At 32.5% G+C, this 19484-nt stretch overlaps 1 pseudogene; it reads right to left on the minus strand.

Moving 5' to 3' along the window:
- Positions 1 to 18824: 18824 nt before the first annotated feature.
- Positions 18825 to 18943, minus strand: LOC118608520 (annotated as a pseudogene).
- Positions 18944 to 19484: the final 541 nt, after the last annotated feature.

The raw sequence follows: 19484 nt of genomic DNA on the forward strand, positions 1-19484 counted from the left end.
TATTGGATGTGCTTTTTGAAAATATTTCCTATTGGTCTGTGATTTTCTTATCATTCTTTTATGTTCGTTTAAAAAAATTCTTTCCCACCATTCTTCAGATTATATACATTCTATTGATCTATTTTTGAGTTCGCACATCCTTTATTTTGTCATTTCCATTCTGCTGTTGTCTATTCAGTGAATGTTTTATCTTTAATACTGTTTTAATCCAAAATTTCCATTTTTTATTTCTATTATCTGTTGATATTTACTATATCTGCATTATTTGTAAGTGTGAAGTTTTACATTGGTGAATATAATAATAGGTGCTTCAAAATCTTTGTTTACTAATTCTATCATTGGGTTTGTGCCACTTATTGTCTTTTTCCCCTCAAAGATTCATATTTTCTTACTTCTCCTTATCTCATATTATTGTGCATTCTATCAAAGGTATTACAAATGTCAAATTCAGAAGACTCTGTATTCCTTTTTCCCTCTCCTCTGCTGAGTGTTTTATTTTGTTTTAGCAGGAAATTATGTTTCTTGGGTTTATTTCTTACGTAGCAGATAAGTTTACATATTTGTTCTTAACTGAACTGCTTTGAGTATACCCTCACACATGTGATTGCAGCATCAGCCAAAATTATCAGGAGATACAATTTAAAGAACTGCTCTCTGGCTCTTTGCTTTCTTGGTTCCCTTTCATCTCTTTCTAATGTTCATAGCTGCTCTGAACTGAATCTTCTTATTCCCTAGGTCAGAAAGCCTGTAGTTTTTCCTATAAAAGTACTAACCGTGCCCATTCTCTTTCTAAAAGTAGTGAAAACAAGTAACTCACATGTACACCCACTTTCCTTAGTTTATGGATCCTGTAGCAAAAGCTTTATGTTTTTGTTCACTCCTCTGTGACTTTGATTTCTATCTAGAGTTTATAATGTTATTTGTTGGGGAGATTCTTAATCATTATCATATACTTGACCATCTTTATGTATTATTATTAGATATTTATTTGAATTTATTCTCCTTTGGGTGCCTTGTGAAATAATCTTAGTTTCTTAGTTTTTTAATTCTTTGATTTCTTTCCTGAGTTAAATCACCTCTCAATTCTTTTCGTTTCTTTGTGACTGAGGTTTTGAATTTCTGATTAGCATTTATATTTCATATCTGGAAATTATTTTTTCCAAATATTAAATTAACTTTCGAGTACTCATTAAAATTTTACAATGGTTCATGTTTTATTTTTTTTTCAAATAATTATTTTTTTAGCTGAACTAGTTTGATTATCATTTTATTTCTTCTTTTTAGAATAGTTTTATATGGATATACTTGTGTTTTCTGTTTCAAATATCTGTCTTCTTTGGGACCAGCAATATTTAATAAGTTTAAGGCATTCAGGTTATATACTAGGTTTCTAATTTTAGATGTTTTTTTTTAAGTAATGGCACATTTTTATGCAGGTGAAAGTATCTGATTTTCTGATTCACTTTTGTTTCTCCATGACCATTAAATTCCTCTCCACTGCTCATTTCCTTCTCTTCGCCTTCCTATTTAATTTTCTCCTCTCTGTACTAGGTATTAAGTGTTGCACCCTTTTCCAATTTGCCTCTTTTTCTTGTTGAAGTTGTATCTTCCCAAGACTGCCACTTCTGAATCTGTACACTTCCATGACCATTTATTGAAATTCACCACTATCTAGCTCTCTGATACATCAGTTTTCGGATTTTTCTAAGCATTTTATTTTTCAGAGGAAATCTCTCCTTTTCTAGAAGGGATAGATTTCTTACTCTTCCTCTCTTAGTTTCCAGCTTCTTTCTCATGATATCCATAGTCCATTTGATATTCTACTCTGGCTTGGGCCCTGGACATGGTTGATTAGTTTAGCATGGTTAGTTTACACTTACATGTAGTTTAAAATTTGTACTAATCTCTGTATCTTAGTTAAATTGTAGACATGGGATGTGGAGTATTTAGTTTGTCTCTCTTGTTTATCTGTATGGTTTTCTGATGGTCATGTAAAGATTTGGATTTCCTTAACTGTATTTTCTTTGAGAACTCAGAAATATTTCACCTATACTTGGTTGTTAATAAAGAAAGGACAGTAATGTGCCTATGGAAATATATTTACTGCAAAGTGGTTCATTTTTTAAAAATGACATGTAAAATGATTTTATTATGATGATGAGGTGATGTATGAATATTATACTGCCCTCTGTCAAGGAAAAATTTGTTAACACTACTCAAATTTAATCAAACTCTTAGAATGTATCAAAATGGAAACTTTTTTAAAATAGTAATTATACTATCTGTCATTTCCAGGTAGAAGAGAATAATATTTATAAGCATTATGTTTATAATAACACATTTTTATAGAATAATTAAACTATAAAAATTATGACTGGGCTCCTATGAAGATCTATCAAGGATGTCAGAAACATGGCAGAGTGAGAGATGTCTCCAGATTTCTACCCTTGAAACCACAATAAACTGAACATCCAAAACTCAACAAAAACCACACAACCTGCACACTGCACATTTGAGGAAGGATCTGCACATGAGTTACCACAGGTCGTAACACCAGAATCCAGATGGTAGACTGGGAGAAACAAAAAAGCTGCTTCATGGCAAGAGCTCTCAGCAGGTGGAGGAGGAGGAGGGCAGAAGGTGTGGCTGGTTCCCTGAACAATCCTGCCTGGGAGATCTGAGAGCTTCATGTGGCCAGCGGCTGTGCCCAGGCATTAGCACACAAAGCACAGAAGTGCAGATGGTAGAAAAACAACAGTTGATTTTTACCAGAAGCAGTTGTAAAACACTAGGCTGAGTTGCAGCCCCATACTCCAACCCAGAGAACACCTACCTCCATATCCTACAAGACAGAACACCATTTAGTAGCAAACGCTACTAAAACTGTCGCTAAAGCTGACAAAGACCAAGGGTAACAAGCATGACTAAATATATATAAGAGAAAAAAGTATTTTTAGGAATTTATATAAAGCAGGAATCCAAGGGGCTTAGATGCCACCTACAGTAAAGCCAAAAGAAAAATGTCTTCATTGAAACAGGCTATGGAGAGACCTTAATATAATAAGTCTTTTTGAGAAAAAGCAAAGGACCATTCCATTAATGCCCAGGCAGAGAAATAGTTCATTAAACACCATGAAAAACCAAGTTGAGAAGGTGTTTAGAAAGAAAAAAGCCTTTAAAAAATAAACTTAAAGATATAGAAAAATGTGACTTAAAGGACAGAGAATTCAGGGTGGTATTTCTGAAAAAACTCAATGAGATCCAAAACAATGCATACCAACAATTCTAGGAATTAAGAAAAAAAACTCAATGAGCATAATGAATGTTTTAGTAAGGAGATTGAAACTCTCAAAAAGAACCAAGTACAACTTTCGGAGATGAAGAACACACTGAAAGAGATGAAAAATGAAATAGAAAGCTTGGGAAATAGAGTCGACGAAATGGAGGAAAGATCAACGATAACAAAGACAGAAACCTAGAAATAAATCAGAGTGAAAAACAGAAAATAATAAATGAGAAATACAAGAATTAGCGGATGCCGACAGGAGAGGAAATATAAGAATAATGGGCATTCTCAAAGGCAAGAAAAAGAAGCCTGGGCTAGAAAGCATTTTCAGACAAATAGTTGATGAGAATTTCCCAAATCTAAGGAATAAGCAAGAGCTTTGAATTCAAGAAGTCAACAAAACAGCGGGTTATCTCATCATGAAAAGATCTTATCCAAGAAATGTTGTATTAAAATTATCAAAAATCAATGACAGAGACAGAATTCTCAGGGCAGCCAGGGAAAAGAAGATGGTAACTTATAAAGGAAAACCCATTAGATTACCATTGAGTTTCTCAGCACAAACTCTACAAGCCATAAAGGAGTGAAATCAAATATTCAAACTATTAAAAGAAAAGAACTACCAGCCAAGAACAATGCATCCAGCAAAGCTCTCCTTTAGATATGATGGATAAATAAATACCTCTAAAGTCATACAAAAAGTAAGGGAATTTTCCTCTAAGAGGCCTGTATTGCAGAAAATACTGGAAGGGGTCAACTCAAACAAAGTGACAAAAAAAAATTAACTAATGGTAAGATGACTAGCAGGCAGATAGAAGCAGAGTAGTGCCACCAATACTAAGACTGGACATTATAAGCTTAAACAGTAAGAGATTTGTTATAGCAAGATAATAATGAACATTTAGAATACATAGGGATAAATTGAGACAGCAATGACAGAAAAGGGGAGGATTTAAATATCCAAATTTGCAAAGGGGAATGGAGATAAGGATTACTCAGAAGAAATTGGAGGACTGTATGTGTGTGTGTGTGTGTGTGTGTGTGTGTCTATATCTATCTATCTATCTATACCTATACCTATGTCTATGTCTATGTCTATATCTATATCTATATCTATATCTATATCTATATCTATATCTATATCTATATCTATATCTATATCTATCTATATCTATCTCTCTATATATATACACACTGAAGATTCAGAATTGAAGTATATAACATGAAAAAAGAAGGACCAGAGGGAAAACCCATAAACCATCCAAAATAAACACACACACACACACACACACACACACACGGACAAAGAAGCAATGGAAACACTGAGCTAACAGAAAGCAAAACATTAAGTGGTTGTAGGAAAACCGCATATTTCAGTACTCACCTTAAATGTGAATGGACTGAACTCACCAATATAAAGGCGCAGATTGCAGAATGGATCAAAAAACAACACCCAAGTATATCTGCCTCCAGGAGATATATCCCTGTCCCAAAGACAAATATAGATTCAATGTGAAAGGGTGGAAAATTATATTTCAAGCAAATAGCATTCAGAGAAAAGTGGGAGTAGAGGTACTAATATCGGACGAAATAGACTTCAAAATAAAAAAAAAACAGGTAAAGAAAGATACTGAGGGACACTTCATAATGATAAAGGGAATCATATTCCAAAAATATATTATATATATGCTCCCAATCATGGAGCCCCAAAATATATAAAGCAATTCTTAACGGAACTAAAGGGAGAAAAAGACCAAAACAATATCTTAATGGGGGACCTATATCCTCCACTGTTGCATATAAAGAGATCATCGAAAGAGAAAATCAATAAGGAAATAACATCCTTAAATGACACATTAGACCAGGTGGACATAATTGACATTTATAGAACCTTCCATTCCAAAACATCTGCTTATACATTCTTCTCTAGTACACATGGAACATTCTCAAGGTTGACTACATACTGGGACAAAGATAGCCTCAATAAATATAAGAGGGTTAAATGATACCAACCATATTCTCTGATCATAAAGCTTTGAATCTAGAGATCAACTGTAAAAAGAAAGCAGGAAGAACCACAAATTCATGTGGATTAAACAACATGCTGCCGAAGAATTACTCAATCAGAGAAGAAATAAAAAGAGATCGAGAGATACATAAAAGTGTATAATAATGATAATACAACATATCAATACTTTTGGGACATGGCAAAAGCAGTCATAAGAGGAAAGTTCATATCATTACAGTCTATTTAAAAAATCAAGAATGAGCTCAAATAAACAACCTAATCATTCATGTAAAAAAAAAACCTAGAAAAAAAAGAACAAATGAAGACTAAAATCAGGAAAAGGAAGGAAATCATCAATATTAAAGCAGAATTAAATGAAATTGAAAAAGCTATAGAAAAAATAAATGCGACAAACAGCTGGTACATTGAGGACATTAAAAATCGAAAAATCCATGGCTAAACTCACTAAAAAATAAGAGAAAGGACACAATCCAAATCAGGGATGAAAAAGGACAAATGATAACAGACATAGCAGAAATCATACTAGAATCATACTAGAATACAGTGAAAAAGTATATAAGACCAAATTTAATAATCTAGAAGAAAAGAACAAATACTTAGAAATATATAACCTTTATAGACTCAATCACAAAGAACTGGAAAATCTAAATAGAGTGATAAGCACTATGGAAATTGAAAGAATCTTCAAAAACCTACCAAAAAGTAAAAGTCCAAGACCAGGTGGCTTCCCCAGTAAATTTTTCCAAACGTTCAAACAAGATTTAATACCTATTTTCCTCAAAGTCTTCCAAAAAATCAAAGAGGAGGCAATATTTCCCAAGTCATTTTATGAGGCCGATATTATCCTGATACCAAAACCTGTTAAAGATAACATGGAAAAAGAGAACTACAGACCAATATTTGTCTTGAATACAGATGCAAAAATTCTAATAAGATACTTAGTGAACTGAATATAGCAGCATATTAAAAAGGTTGTATGCCACAATCAAGTGGGCTTCATTCCAGAGTCACAGAGATAATTCAACATACGCAAATCAATGAATGTGATACACGACATAAAGAAAGTAAAAAATAAGAATTATATGATCATGTCAATAAATGTAGAAAAAGCCTTTGACAAGACACAGCATTCATTTATGATCAAAACACTTAATAATATCAGTACAGAAGGAAAGTATTTTGACATAATAAAGGCCATATATGACAAATCCTCAGCCAATATTATACTTAATAGTGAAAAAACAAAAAAAACCTTCCCTCTAAGAACAGGAATGAGACAAGGCTGTCCACTCTCATCTCCATTATTCAATATAACATTGGAGGTCCTAGCAAGTACAATCAGGCAAGAGAAAGATATACAAACCACCAGAATAGGAAACAAAGAAGTCAAACTGTCACTATTTACAGATGACAGGTTTCTCTACATAGAAAGCCCTAAGGACACCACAAGAACACTACTAGAAACAATACACAAATGATGCGAAGTTTCTGGACACAAAATCAATGTTCAAATCCATAGCGTTCTTATACTCTAATAATGAAATCTCATAAAAAGACATGGAAAAATAATTACTTTTGTAATTGCAACAAAAAGAATAAAATACCTAGGAATAAATTTAATGGAGCATACAGCTTTGGCAATTCGGGGTCTTTTGTGCTTCCATACAAATCTGATGACTTTTTATTTTTTTCTATAAAAAATTCCAATGGGATTTTAATGGGGATTACATTAAATCTGTATAATGCTTTAGGTAATATGGTCATTTTAACTATGTTGATTCTTCCAATCCAAGAACATGGAATATCTTTCCATTTCTTGTATCTTCTTCGATTTCTTTTAATATGGTGTTATAGTTTTTCATTACATAGCTCCTTCACATGTTTCATTAGATTTATTTCCAGATATTTTATTCCTTTTGTTGCAATTGCAAAAGAAATTATTTTCTCCACTTCTTTTCATGACGCTGCATTATAAGAGTATAGGGATGCTATGGATTTTTGAACGTTGATTTCGTACCCAGAAATTTTACTGTATTTGTTTATTGTTTCTCATAGTGCTTTTGTGGAGTCTTTAGAGTTTTCTATGTAGAGAATCATGTCATCCTCAAATAGTGACAGTTTGACTTCTTTGTTTCCTATTTAGATGCCTTTTATATCTTTCTCTTACCTAATTGCATTTGCTAGGACATCCAATGTTATATTGAATAACAATGGTAATAGTAGACAGCTTTGCCTTGTTCCTGATCTTACAGGGGAAGTTTTTAGTTTTTCACTATTAAGTATAATGTTGGCTGTGGGTTTGTCAAATATGGAATTTATTAGGTTAAGGTGCTTTCCTTCTATACTGCTTTTATTAAGTGTTTTGATTATAAATTGATTCTGTATGTATCTTGTCGAAGGCTTTTTCTTCATCTATTGATATGATCATATGATGGTTATTTTTAATTTGTTTATGTTGTGTATCACATTAATCAATTTGCGTATGTTGAACCATCTGTGTGCCTCTGGGATGAAGGCCACTTGATCGTGGTGTATAACATTTTTAATATGTTGCTGTATTCGGTTCCCTAGTATCTTATTTAGGAGTTTTGCATCTGTGTTCATGAGAGATATTGGTCTGTAGTTTTTTTTTTGTGTGTGTATTATCCTTACCAGGTTTTGGTATCTGAGTAATATCGGCCTCAGAAAATGAGTTGGGAAATATTGCATCCTCTTCAATTTTTTGGAAGAGTTTGAGGGTAATACGTATTAAATCTTTTTTGAATGTTTGGTAGAGTTCACTGGTGAAAACATTTGGTATTAGACTTTTACTTTTTGGTAGGTTTTTGATGATTATTTCATTTTCATACTGCTCATCGATCTATTTATATTTTCCATTCTTTTTGATTAAGTCTAAGAAGGTTGTATCTTTCAAAGTACTGGTCAATTTCTCCTAGGTTATTAAATTTAATGTTATATATTTTTCATAGTATTCTTGTAAGGTTCTTTTATTTCTGAGATGTCAGTAGTAATTTCTCCTCCTTCATCCCTGATTTTGTTTATTTGTGTGTTTTCTCTTTTTTCTTTAGTGAGTCTAGCCAGGGATTTGTCAATTTTGTTAACCTCAAAAAACCAGCTCTTTGTTTCATTTATTTTTTCTACTTTTTTTTTTTTGGTTTGTTTTCAATTTCATTTATTTCTGCTCTAATATTGATTATTTTTTTCTGTCTGCTGACTTTAGGCTTTATTAGTTCTTCCTTTTCTAGTTTTTTTTTTTACACAATGTGTTAGGTTGTTTATTTGAGCTCCTTCTGGTTTTTGGAGATAGGCCCATAATGATAGAAACTTTCCTCTTATAACTGCTTCTGCCATGTCCAAAAAGTTTAATATGTTGTACTGTCATATCATTCACTTGTATATATTTTTTGATCTCTCTTTTTATTTCTTCACTGACCCAGTTATTCTTTAGTAGTATGTTGTTTAATCTCCATTTATTCGTGGTTCTTCTTGATTTCCTTTTGCAGTTGATATCTAGTTTCAAAGCATTATGATCAGAGAATATGATTAGTGTGATTTCAACTCTCTTATATTTGTTGAGGTTATCTTTGTGTCCCGGTATGTGGTCAATACTTGAGAATGTTCCATGTGCACTAGAGAAGAATGTACAAACAGCTGGTTCGGGATGGAAGGCTCTGTAAATGTCAATTGTGTTCATCTGGTCTAATGAGCCTTTTAAGGATGTTATTTCCTTAATGAATTTCTGTCTAGATGGTCTGTCTATATACGACAGTGAAGTACTTAGGTCCCCTACTATGACAATGTTGTGGTCTATTTCTCCCTTTAGTTCTATTAGTAATTGCTTTACATATTTCGGGGCTCTCTGATTGGGAGCAAATATATTATTAAGTGTTTTGTCTTCTTGGTGAACGATTCCCTTTATCATTATGAAGTGTCCCTCAGTATCTTTCTTTACCTTTTTTATTTTGAAGTCTATTTCATCTGATATTAGTGCCGCTACTCCCACTTTTCTCTGAATACCATTTTCTTGAAATATCATTTCCCACCCTTGCACTTTGAGTCTATATTTGTCTTTGAAACTGAGATGTATCTCCTGGAGGCAGTATAAAGCAAATTTTGTTTTTTGATCCGTTCTGCAGCTCTGTGCCTTTTTATTGGTCAGTCCAGTCCATTTACATTTAGGGTGATGATTGAAATAAGAGGTCTTCTTATAGCCATTTTTTCTTCTGCTTTCTGGTAGCTAGGTGTTTCCCTTTCTTCCTTGTACTTGTGTTTCTATTTTCTTTATTTTGATTTGCTTTTGTGGGTTTTCCCTGTGCTCTTTGTTTTATGTTATATACTTCAATTCTAAATCTTCTGTGTGGTAACCATTATGAATATATAAAATATAGTTATATATAGTTATATATAGTTATACATATAGTTATATATATAATTATAGTTATATATTATATATAATATTTATATATAATATATATAATTACATATATTTATATATATTAATATATTTATATATATTTATATATTATATTATACACACAGACACACATATATATATATATAAACTATCTTTTGCATGTGCCCAATGACATTTTTAAAGAACTAGAACAAAGTCATCACATTTGTATGGAAACAAGAACCCTGAACTGCCAAAGCTATCCTGAGAAAAAGTTTGAGGTTGAAGTCATCACTTGCCTAACCTCAAAGTATACTAAAAAGTGACAGTAATCGAAATGGCATTTTATTGGCAGAAAATGAGATACACAGAGCAGTTGAACAGAATAGAGAGTACAGAATTAACCCCTTGTGTATATGGGCAAATAATTTTCAACAAAAAATCCAAAAACATACAGTGGAGAAAGGAAAGTCTTTTTAATAAATGGTGCTGGAAAAACTGGAAAGCCATCTGCAAAAGAATGAAACTAGACTGTTGTGTATCACCACACACCAAAATTAACTCACAATGGATTAAGGACCTCAATATAAGACCTGAAACAATAAAATGCATAGAAGAAAACAATACCTAAATTCAAGGACCTTGGACTTAAAACGGATTTTATGTAATGGACCAGAAAGGCAAGGGTTGTAAAAGCAAAAATAAATGAATGAGACTTCATCAAATTAAAAAGTTTCTGCACAGCAAAAGAAACCATCAACAAGGTAAAGACACAACCATTTGAATGGCCAAATATATATGCAAGCAATGCTTCCCATAAGGGCCTAATATCCAAAATATACAAAGAGCTCATGCAACTTAATAACAACGAAAAAGATATGATCTAATCCAAAAATGGTCAGAGGACCTGAACAGACACTTCTCCCAAGATGACATACAAATGGCCAACAAATGTATGAAAAGATGCTCAATACCGCCTGCTATTAAGGAAATGCAAATCGAAACCACAATGAGGTACCACCTCACACCTGTTAGAATGGCTGTTATCAACAAGACATTTAATAACAAATGTTGGAGAGGATATGGATAAAAATGAACCTTCATACACTGCTGGTGGGACCACCATTTGGTTCTGACACTATGGAAAACAGTATGGAGTTTCCTCAAAAAGCTAAGAATTGATATACCATATGATCCAGCAATCCCTCTACTGGGTATTTACCCCAAAGACTTGAAAATCCATATCTGAAAAGATATTTGAGCACCAATGTTCATAGCAGTGTTGTTCACAGTGGCCAGAACATGGAAGCAACCAAAATGTCCTACAATAAATGATTGGATAAAGAAGCTGTGTACATATATACAATGGAATATTGCTCAGCCATGAGAAGAGATGAAATATTGCCATTTGCAACAACACGTATCTCAAAATAATCATGCTAAGTGAAATAAGCCAGATAGAAAATATTGAAAATCACATGATATCACTTATATGTGGGATATAAACCTAAAAGCATCAAATGAACAGAACATATGGACATAGACTATAGACTAGTGGTTTTCAGAGGGTAGGGGGCTAGGGGAGGGGGGTGGTAGACAGGGTAAGGGGGATCAAACATGTGGTGACTGAAATAAATCTAAGTATGGGAGATGGGCACACAATGCAATATATATATATGCCTTACTATGCAGTTGTACACTTGAATCTAACTAGATTTCGTTAACCAATGTCATCATAAGAAATTAATTTTAAAAAGTATATAACAAGGCCATTTTTGTAATCTCTCTCATGCTTTACTACAAATCTGTTTAATATTTATTATGTGTAACTTATATATCGAGGAAGATATTATCTATTTTTATTAGTGCTAGTCCTTTTATGTCACCATCTGTGGTCAGCAAAACATAAAAACTAGAAAGGGTCTCTGAGCTCTTAAAAAAATTTTTTTGCAAAATCCATGTTCCTTTTTAACTGTCTTTACCATCAGCTTATTCACTTCAGAACGTTTATGCATTTTTGCTTATCACATGATAATTCATTTGTGTTTGGTTGTTGGGTCTCTCCTGAAATTTTTCACTAAGAAAGCAGTAGAAACCTATCGAGAACCTAGATAACAAGAGACATCTTTCATTAACTCTCTGGGAAACCTTTTAAAGAATTAAAAACTTAATGTAATTCTGATCAACCTGCAATTTGTTTGTCTGCCTTTATAGGAAATCTGTGAACTCAATTAATTTGTATATTTTCTCCTCTGAGACTATGTTTTATTTTTCCATGTTGATGCTGTTTCAGTGCACAAGACATGTTAGATAGTAAAGCAGTAATTCAAAAATGGGTGATATATTGAAACAGGGCACTGGAACCTATTTTGTCATAAGATTATAAGGCAAAGATAGGTTTATTCATTTAATAAGGTGCCAAGCAGGTCTCGCCATATGAATATATAGAGAAAAGACAGACGCTATTATCAAGTGATTCACTATCTAGTAAGGAAAATAAGTAAAAACAAAATGATACTATACTAGTGTCATGGTAAGAGGAATGCATACTGTGCTATTTGAGCACAGAAGAAGGGCACTAGCCCAGTGCAAGTTTTTAACAGAAGCCTTGGTAAGCCAAACCACTCCTCTGCCAGGTGTCTATGTGTAGCACAACTTTCTTGACTGGATGTAGTGACTCTGTAACCAGATCTCTAGTTCAGCAGATTCTATGGGTTTTTACTAAACTGGTTCTGTCATTATTATGTATTCATCTTCTTGGAAAGTATTGAAGACTTTATATAGAAATGGACAGAAGAATTAATCTATCTTTTGAGAATATTATATTGTATTGTGTATCATCTACCATGAAATGGAGTAGAGTACTTTTACTCTTATCTTAAGCAAGTTAGAGAGAGGCTTCAAAAGTACCCCTGGGAAAGTTTGAAATATGTTTATGAAATTTGCGAAACACAGGACCGACACTTGTCTGAGAATGTTAAAGGTGAGAAACTAGCTAGTATCATTGGCCTAAAGTAGTAAAACAAAAAAGAAGGATCTGTTGAAAGCAGGCTGAACTTTCACTGAAAGCGGGGCAAAAGTACATCTTTTTAAGAAGCAAATGTAGACCACTTTAGAGAAAATCAGCCTGTAGAGTCTTAAAAAGGATTGTGGTGGGATGATTTGACTCTAATATTGCAGGGAAACCCAAAGCTCATCAGATAGAGAGAGGAAGATTTTGAGAAGCCCATTAAAGAAAAGGCATATTTTTCATTAAAATATCTACATTAGGAGGTCCCTGGATGGAACCTTTAAAAAGAGTCTCAGAAGTGAAAGAAATGATAATATTACATTCTCCATATTCAGAGGACTGAGAGTGCTAGTTTACCATTTTCTTGCAACTTCTTTCTCACTCACTGAAAATTTGTAGGGAACAGAAATCTTGCATAGTGAGCAAGGAGGTGAATAAGAAAATAGAGAAATGACCTACTACGCCCATTCTCCCTAACTCCAGGCTTCTTGTTTGGGTCAGCCCTCACTAGTGAGAAAAAACACTAAATTAAATTAGAATTTAACTATTACACTGACCTTTATTAAGGTAATGTGACTATTATATTGGGTTAGATCCCTAATTTTAACACAAAAGGAGTATTTGATTATGAACTAAGAGAAACAAACAAACAAACAAAACTCTGGGACATAGATGAGTTTTCAACCAGGAGTGGAAAAAAAGAAATAATCTCAGAGAAAGTTTTAAGGGGAAATGAAAATAATAATAATTAAGTGGTTTTTGCTTCCAACATATTGATTGAGTCCTGATCATTCAGTAAACCAGTTAAGAAAAAACTAAAAACACATGGTCTGACAAATGGTAGTTAGGTATTTCTTGTGTGTTTGTATTGATTTATTAATTAATTCTTATGAAACATCTTCTACTGAAATCTATTTAATTTCTGTATTATTATTTTGAAATAGTATTGAATGTATTTTAATATTTACATTAATATACATTCATCAAAAGTAATTCAAATTAACAGAAAGGTAGAAAAGAAAAAATATACACATGCATGGTCCTAACCCTTGCTAATATTTTGACATAATTCCTTTTGGTTATTTCATGTATGCTTTCTATATTTGTTTCTAACATATTTAATATTAGATAAAAAAGTTTGTGTCCTACATTTTTTCCACTTAATTTTAAAATAAAAAGCATTTTCATTGTTACTAAAATTACTTTGAACCAACATTTTTCTATTACTTTTTATTATAGTTTGTGCTTGATACATTAACATGCATAGATCATAATTACACAGTTCTGTGAACTTTGATAATATTCGTTCATGTAACTTTTAACCAAAACAAGATAATAAACATTTTCATTACCTTGAAAATTTTCTGTCTTTTTAAAATTACAATGTCCTACCCATAGATAATCATTGTTCTGATTTTTTCTGCTGTAAATTAAGTTTTGCTTGCGTTAAATTTTCATATAAATGGAATCAGAGTTTATACTCCATTGTGTCTAGCTTTTTGTGCTCAACATATTTTGGAGATTAATCCATATTTTTTGTTCATCAGTATTTACTTCCTTTTTATTTGTGAATAGTATTCACTACTTGATTGTACATTCCTCTATTGATGTACAGTTGGTTTTTTTCTAGTTTTTGACTATAAAGAACGTCATTGTAAAAATCTTTTCTTTTTTTGTATATTTGTGTACTTACTTCTCTTGAAATAGAATTACTGAGTCAAAGGTAGTTGATTATTTAACTTTTTTGAAAGTGCCAATTTGTATTCCGAAGTGTTTGCAATAATTTTTTTTTACTTTTTCTTCTGATTCATTTTATTATTATTATTAATATTATTATTATTATCTTATTAGTTTCAGGTACACAGTACAATGGTTAGATATTTATATAATTTGTGAAGTGATTTCCCCATTTACTCTTGCACCCACCTGGTACTACACACAACCATTAAAATAATATTGACTTTATTCCCTAAGCTATACTTTAAATTCCTGTAACGGATTTGTAATTACTAATTTGTACTTCTTCATCCTTTCACTTTTTTCACCCAGGCCCCTGAATCCTCTCCCATCTGGCAATCACCAATTTGCTCTTTGTATTGGTGAGTCTTTTTGCTTAGTTTGTCTACATCTTTTCTTCCTTAAATTTCGCATATAAATGAAATCATATGGTATTTACCTTTTGCTGTCTGATTTATTTTACTCAGCATAATACCCTCTAAGTTCATCCATATCATTGCAAATGGTAAGATTTTGTTTTTTATGTCTGAGGAATATTCCATTGCATGTATGTTCCATATCTCCTTTATCTAATCATCTACAGGTGGGCACTTATGTTGCATCCATATCTTGGCTATTGTGAACAATGCTGTCCTGAACATAGGAGTGCATAGAACTTTAAAAACTAGTGTGTTGGTTTTCTTTAGATTAATATCCAGAAGCACAATTACTGGGTCAAAAAGCTGGTGTATTTTTAATTTTTTGAGAAACTTCCAAACTGTTTTCCATAGTGGCTATACCAATCTGCAATCCCACCAACAGTGTACAAGGGTTCACTTTTCTCCACATCCTGGACTACATTTGTTGTTTTTGATTTATTGGTGATAGCTGCTCTGACATCTATGTGAGGTGATATCTCATTGTGGTTTTAATTTGCATTTCTCTAATTATTAGTGACATTAATCATCTTTTCATATGTCTATTGGCCATTTGTATTCCCTCTTTTTAGTTGGATCGTTATTTTTTTTGTTTTTAAGTTATATGAGTTTCTTATAAATTTTTGATATTAACCCCTTGTCAGATGTATCATAAGTAAACACCTTCTCTCATTCAGTAAGCTATCTTTTTGTTTTGTTGATGGTTTCCTTTGCTATGCAAAAACTTTTTCGTTTGATGTAGTCCCACTTGTTTGTTTTCTCGTTTTCTTTGTCTAAGGAGATATATCAGAAAAGAAGTTATTAGTAGCAGTATCAGAGAATTCGCTGCCTATGTTTTCTGTTGGAAGTTTCATGATATCCAGTCTTACATTTAAGTCTTTAATTCATTTTAAGTGGTCCAGTTTTATTTATTTTTTTACATGTATCTTTCCAGTTGTCCAAACATTTGCTGAGGAGACCGTCTTTATACCATTGTATATTCTTGCCTCCTTCGTCATATATTAAATGACCATATAGGGGTGGATTTATTTCCGGGACCTTTATTCAGTTCCATTGACCTATGTTTCAGTTTTTATGCCAGAACCCTGCTGTTTTGATTACTAAACCCTTATAATAGATTTTGATGTCAGGTAGTGTGATATCTCCAACTTTGTTCTTCTTTCTCAAGATGCCGTGGCTATTCAGGATCTTTTATGGTTCCATACACATTTTTGAGATATTTGTTCTAGTTCTCTGAAAAAAAATGCCATTAGTATTTTGATAGAGATTACATTGAATCTATAGCTTGCTTTGGGTAATAGGGTCATTTTAATGTGCTGATTTTTCCTACCCTTGAGCACAGTATATTTTCCCATTTACTTGAACTTTCTTTAATTTCTTTTTTCAGTGACTTATAATTTTATTGGAACAAGTCTTTTATCTCTTTGGTTATTTTGATTCCTAGGTATTTTATCATTTTTGATGCAATTGTAAATAGGATTGTTTTCTTAATTTCTTTTTCTGAAAGTTTGTCATTGGTGTATCAAAATGCAATTGACTTCTGAATATTAATTTTGTAGAATCTTTAGGTTTCTCCATATATAGCATCATGTCATCTGCAAATAATGACCTTTTTACTTGTTCTTTTTCAATCTGGATGCCTTTTATTTCTTTTTCTTGTCTGATTGCTACAGCTAGGATTTTCAATATGATGTTGAATAGAAGTGATGAAAGTGGACATCCTATCTTGTTCCTGATCCTTAAAAAAACACTTTTAGCCTTTCCCCATTGAGTATGACGTTAGCTGTAGGTTTGTTCTATATGGTCTTTATTATGTTGAAGTATATTCCCTCTATTCCCGCTATGCTCAGAGTTTTTATCATAAATAAAGCTAAATTTTTTCAAACACTTTTTGTGAATTTATTAATATGATGATATGACTTTGATCTTTCAGTTTGTTAATGTGGCGTATCACATTAATTGATTTGCAGATATTATACCAACCTTTTATCCTACGAATAAACCCAACTTGATTATTGCATATGATATTTTTAATGTATTGCTGAATTTGGTTTGTTAATAGTTTGTTTTTGATATTTGCAGTAATGTTCATAGGGGATATTGGCCTATAGTTATCTTTTTTTGTAATGCCTTTGTCTGGTTTTGAAATCAAGGTAATGGTGGCTTTGTAAAATGAATTAGGCAGCCTTCCCTTCCTGTGAAATTTTTGGAATAATTTGAGAAGAATAGGTACTAATTCTTCTTTGAATGTTTGAGATAATTTGCCTATGAAGCTATCTGGTCTGGGACTTTTGTTTATTTGGAGTTTTTTTTTAATTATTATTACTGTTTTGATTTTGTTGGTGATAATTGGTCAGTTTAGATTTTCTCTTTCTTCCTAACTTGGTCTTGGGAAATTATATGTTTCAAGGAATGTATCCATTTTTTTTCTACACTGTCCAATTTGTTGGCATATAATTTCTTATAGTATTTTCTTAAAATCCTTTGTGTTTCCATGGAGTCTGTAGTTACTTCTCCTCTTTAATTTGTGATTTTCTCTATTTGGGCCCCCTCGCTCTTTTTCTTGATGAGTATGCTTAAGGGTTTTTCATTTTTGTTTATCCTTTAAAAGAACCAGTTCTTGGTTTTGTTGATTTTTTGTATTGTCTTTCTATACTTCATTTCTTTTATTTCCACTCTGATCTTTTCATTTTCTTCCTTCTACTTTCTCGGAGATTTGCTTGTTGTTGTTTCTCTAGTTATTTTAAGCGTAAGATATGATTGTTTATTTGAAATTTTTCTTGTTTTTTGAGGTAGGCCTGTAATGTTGTGCATCTCCCCCTTAAGACTGCTTTTTCTGTGTCCCATAGACTTTGAGTCATGTTTTCATTTTCACTTGTCATTAGATATATTGATTTTTTCCTTGATTTTATTGTTAATCCATTCACTGTTTAGTAGCATGTCATATAGCCTGCATGTATTTGTGTATTTTCCAGTTTTTTCTCATAGTTGATTTCTAGTTTCACATTATTGTGATCGGTGAAGACACTTGGTATGATTTCAGTCTTTTTAAATTTATTGAGACTTGTTTTGTTGCCTAACATGTGGTCTGCCCTGAAAAATGTTCCATGTGCACTTTAGAAGAATGTATTTTCTGCTGCTTCGGGGTGAAATGCTCTGAAAATATCAATTAAATTCATCTGGTTTAGTATGTCCTTAAAGGCTGTTGTTTTCTTGTTGATTTTTCATCTGGAAGATCTGTCCATTGGTGTCAATGGGAGATTAAAGTTTCCTACTATAAGTGTATTACTGTTAATCTATTTCTTTATGTCAGTCAATAATTGCTTTATATATGTAAGTGCTCTTAAGTTGGGTGTGTATATGTTTACTAGGGTTATATTCTCTTGTATCAATCTCTTTATTATTATGTAATGTTATTTTTGTCTCTTATAGCCTTTTTTAACGTCTATTTTGTCTGATGTAGGTATTGCTACCCCAGATTTTCTTCATTTCCATTTTTGTGAAATGTCTTTTTCCATCCTTTTACTTTCAGCCTGTGTGTGTCATTTGATTTGAGGTGGATCACTTGTAGACAGCATATATATGGGTCTTGTTTACTTATTAATTTGGCTACCTTATGTCTTTTTATTGGAACATTTAATCAATTTTTATTAAAAATGATTATTGATAGGTACATAGTTATTGCCATTTTATTACTCATATTTGTGATTCCCCCCACTCCTTTCTTAGTTTTACAGAAGTCTTCTTAACATTTCTTGTAATCCTGTCTTGGTGGCGATGAACTCCTTTAGCTTTTTTCCTGTCTGGAAGCTCTTTCTCTCACCTTTAATTCAATCAATCAATCAATCAATCAATCAATCAATTTATTTAATTTAGGCAAGGCCACCCTTGGTTGATCTCGCAGATTGCAAGGAGCTTGTCAGCCTACAATCCCTTATTTTTTAAATTTGTTATGCCTGCAGCACCTAGTCTTTCTAGGTGATGTCTCATCCAAGTACTAATCAGGCCCAACCCTGCTTAGCTTCCAAGATCAGACAGGATTGAGCTTGTTCAGGGTAGCATGGCCGTAGACTCTCTCGCCTTTAATTTTAACTAATAGCTTTGTGGTATAGAGTAATCTTTGGTTGTAGGTTCTTGTTCTTCATCACTTTGAATATTTTGTGCCAATCTCTTTTTGGCTTGCAAAGTTTCTGTTGAATAACCAGCTGACATTCTGGTGGGAGTACCATTGTAAGTAACTAGCTGCTTTTCTCTTACTGCTTTTAGGTCTCTCTCTTTGTCTCCAACTTTGACATCTTAATGATTATGTGTCTTGATCTGGGTCTGTTTGAGTTCTTCTTGTTTGGGACCCCTTGCTCTTTCTCAACTTGTATGTCTATTTCATTTACCAGGTTAGGAAAGTTTTCTCTTATTTCTCCCAATGGGTGCTTAATACTTTGCTCACTTTCCTCTCCTTCTGGTACCCCTGTAATGCAATTGTTGGTATGTTTGATGTTGTTCCAGAGGTCTCATAAACTATCCTAACTTATTTTGGTTCTTTTTTTCTTTTTGCTGTTCTGATTGGGTGTTTTTTTGCTACCTTTTCTTCCAACTCGCTGATATGATCTTCCACT

This window comes from Rousettus aegyptiacus, unplaced genomic scaffold (assembly GCF_014176215.1).
Source record: "Rousettus aegyptiacus isolate mRouAeg1 unplaced genomic scaffold, mRouAeg1.p scaffold_m13_p_9, whole genome shotgun sequence".
NCBI classification, from domain to species: Eukaryota; Metazoa; Chordata; class Mammalia; order Chiroptera; family Pteropodidae; genus Rousettus; species Rousettus aegyptiacus.